Below are 4148 nucleotides of genomic sequence, written 5' to 3'. Positions count from 1 at the left end.
GCATATATTTTAATATAGATTACATTTAATGTGGTAGTATTACTATTCCCTGCTCTTCTCTGTCCCCCTGTAAATCCCCTCCTATAGTTTCTTCTGCTCATATTTAAAATATTGTATTGAATTAGAAAGAAAAAAAGAAAGCAAAGCTATAATTCTTTGAAGTTAAAAATAGGAAAGAAAATGCTAAGTGACTACTTGAGTAGACCAAGTCACAAAACCGAAATGATTTCTGTCCCCGAATACTCTTGATTTTTTAAAGTGCAGGTGTGGCTACTGGGTCACTACTGGAGAGCTTAAAAAAATCATGGAAAATAGAAGAAAGTTCTAAAGGACTACAGATTAGGGTTTGACATTGTTTTGTTGATTGCCTAGACTAAAATGTGGTGGAGAAAATACTAATAATGCAGATTAAACTTTAAAATGCATCTTGTATGCATGTTTTTCCCCAGAGAGCCAATTATTAAACTTTACTAGTACAGTATTGCACACAAACACACACACACACAATTTTCAAAAGTCTGAAAAGGGTAAAGTTTTTAAATATAGGCTCCTCCATTATATTCCAAGCACCTTGAGAGAAAGAGTTGTCCTCTCCTTTTCTATCCCATTAGGCACATAATAAATGTTTATTGATTGTCTTTTATTGGTTGATGGTTAATAGGCTATGACTTAAATTACTGGAAAAATACCAGAATAAATTATAGTTATTTCCTGTCCTTCGATCTCTCTGTCTCTCCCTTCCTAAACCTATTTTTTCATCTTCACTATGATTTTAGTCCATCAGCACCTCTCTGTTCTCCCAGTTCATAACTACTATTCTGACTTCACTTTCCTCCCTTTGAAATCTTTACCATATAGTTTAAGCAATCCAACTTTATTTATTCTCTATTTTCAAATCACTTACCATTCTTTTTATACTGTCATTCATGCCAAGTCAAATCCCACTCTCTTGTTATTCCTATCACCTGCCTTCTTTACTCCTATTCACATGTTACTCAATGTCATTAGAAGAAATCATGTAAAAGAAATCATGTAACAGTGAGGACTAGGTCCACTATAAATTTGTCTAATCTAATTTATAGGCCCTCACTGCTGCATGGCAATCATTTTACTTTTCCCTGATTGACTCTCAATTGCACTCTCCAATCCAATTATTTTAAACTTTCTCTTCTCTCCTCAAGCCTTTTATGCCAGTAGTTCTCTTTTCCCTTCCTCAGATGTGTGCTGGAATCTAATTATACTGGCTCTCAAGATCCAATTGTTAAATTTTCAGTTAAAAATTCAGCTGAGCATATAATCCTTAGAAATCAGAAAATACTAAAAATTAGGGTTTGACTTACTGTTTTGTTAATTATAAAATAATAAAGCAGATTAAACTTTAAAATATGTCTTCTGTACATATTTTTTTCTTCCAAAAAACAGTTGTTAAACATTTACTAGTACATCATTGTCCTTCCACATGCACTCATTCCATTCATAGCACAGGACCTCAGCTCCTACTTTACTGGGAGAAAAAAATAGAGGCCATCCAAGAGTACCCTCTTCTCTCCATTTACCATGCCTCAGAATCTCATTATGTCACTCTCATTACCTCCTTTACTCTAAGGAACATTGGTGGCCTTTCCCCTAGCCGAGGCTAGCTCTTCTAATTCTGCCCTAACATCTCCAGGAGTTTGTCCTCATGATCATTGCCTCTATCTCTCTCATCCCTAATCCCCTAGATCCTATCCTGCTATCTACAAGTATTTCCAGTTTTCTCTCATCTTTAAAAAGTCTTCACTTGATCCTGTGATCCCACAAGTTGTTGTCTTAGGTATCTTCTCCCTCTCACTGCCAAACTCCTAGAAAAGGCATCTCCATTTATTGCATCCATTTCCTCACTTCCCACTCACTTCACAACCCCTTGCAATCTGGCTTCCAGTTGCACCACTCAATTGAAGCTGCTCTTTCTATGGTTACCAGTGATCTCTTAACTGTTAAATAACAGAATCCTGTAGCCTTTTCTCAGTCCTTATTCTACTTGACTTCTTCTGCAGCTACCCTGAAGTGTCTGCATCAGACACTGCTAACCACCTCCTCCTCCTCCTGGTTTCTCTCTTCTTCTTTGGTTTCACCTTCTACCTGTCTGACTGCTCCTTTTTAGTCTCCTATCCTAGATCACCATGTATGTCCTGACCCTTAATAAAGTTCTACCCTAATTCCTCTTTTTTCTTTCTCTACATTGTCTCTCTTGGTGATCTCTTTGGTTCAGTTATCATCTTTTGCAATGACTGCCAACTCTTAAAATACTGAGTCCCAATCTCTCTCCTGAGATCTAGTCTTGTATTACCTAATTCTGTCAATGAAATCATCTTCTTGCCATACACTGTCCCAGATTTATGTCTAGTTCTAGAGTTTTTCCCAAGTTCAAGTCCCACGTTACCAAGAATATATTGGATGTTTTCAACAGAATGTGCTATCTGGTTCTAAACCCAACATGTCCAAAAGAGAACTCATTGTCTTTTCCCCAAAACCCATACTTCTTCTCAATTTCTCTACATATTTTGAATGAATCATATCTTCCCAGTCAATCAGATTTGTAACCTCAGAGCTATCCCACAATACTCACTATCCCTCACCTTGAATAAAGTTGCCATTCAGGTTGCCAATCAGTTGTCATTTCTTATCGATTCTAATTCTATAACATCCCTCACCTCTGTCCCCCTCTCTCTGCTCACACAGCCACCAACATCGTTACTTCTTACTTTAACCTCCAATTTCTCCCTTCTTCAATCCATCTTCCACACCTATAACAATAATATCCCTAAAGCACAGATTGACTTTGCTACTCTCCTGCCTAATAAACTCTACTGACTCTATTTTCTAAATAAAATAAACTACTAAACTCTAGTGACTCTAGGATGAAATACAAACTCTATTTAGCATTTCAATAATCTCTGCCCTTGAATAACTTACATTCTAACGAGGGAAGACAATCCATAAAGGAGAGCTAGAAAAAGGATATACTTGATGGTATCATTTTGAAATGCCCTGGAAGTAGAGAGGACTGACTCCCTTTGCATTCACCCTACCCCCACCACTTAGAATCCCTGGTTTCCCTCCAAGTTCAACTCAAATGCTACCACCTAAAGGGGACCTTCTAGATGCCATCAGTGGCTAGTGCCTACCTTTCAAAAGAAACTTCGTTGTATATCCTTTGTGTGTGTGTGTGCAGATTATACACATTTATATGTGTTCATGTTGTCTCTAACAGAATCTTTTAGTGTTATTTTTCTTTCATCTAAGGCCAGATTCGAACTTATGAAGATGAGTGAAGGAGGGCTATACAAAGTCACCAGTCTCCCTCTCTCCTCCAGAGTCATCTGGGTCCAATGGCAAGATATCTACATTGCTTGAGGACAGGGACTATTCCATTTTTGTGTTTGTATCAACACCATCAAGCACAGTCCCTGGCATATATTTGATATTTATTATCATCTCCTTCACTCCTCTCTCAGCCTCACTCCTGACTCTCTGGACTTCCCCACCATTCCTCAGAAGCTTTCTCACCCTGGATAATACCTCCATCTTTATATTCTCAGTTCTTAGAACTCAGTCTAACACATTGTAAGTGCTAAAAAATGCTTTATCTACTGATCTATCTAATAAGGGTTTATTGTTTGATTGGAGGAGTTGACAATTTGTCTGACTTGATTTTCTCTCCCTAAGTTTAGGTTTTTATGGCACCACTTTGCCTTCCCTACCCTCACCCTATGTGACAGTCACTGTCCACTGTGCCCACTCCTCACTTAGCTACACCAGTAAGTGCATGTGAAATTCCTCCCCCAAGAGCACCCCAGGGGACCTTGAGGTTGTGATTCAGTGGTATAATGATGGTTGAAGGCCTCTGTCAATTCTGGAGCATTCACATTATGAGTCAATTCTCATATCCTACTTGCAAGAAGCATACTACACTCTAATTTGGAAAACAAAGGTGGGGGGAGAGAAGAATGGGGAGACAGAGAGAGACAGAGACAGAGACAGAGAGAGAGAGAGAAAGGAGGGAGGAAGGGAGCGAGAGGGAGGGAGAGAGAAAGAGTGAGAGCTAGGGAAGGAGGGAAGGAGAGAGAGAGAGAGAGAGAGAGAGAGAGAGAGAGAGAGAGAGAGAG

Source organism: Petaurus breviceps, unplaced genomic scaffold (assembly GCF_028583685.1).
Source record: "Petaurus breviceps papuanus isolate PSGF00001 unplaced genomic scaffold, PetGlider_PUasm1.0 90639, whole genome shotgun sequence".
In the NCBI taxonomy this organism is placed as follows: Eukaryota; Metazoa; Chordata; class Mammalia; order Diprotodontia; family Petauridae; genus Petaurus; species Petaurus breviceps.
Note: the sequence above shows the minus strand (reverse complement) of the source record.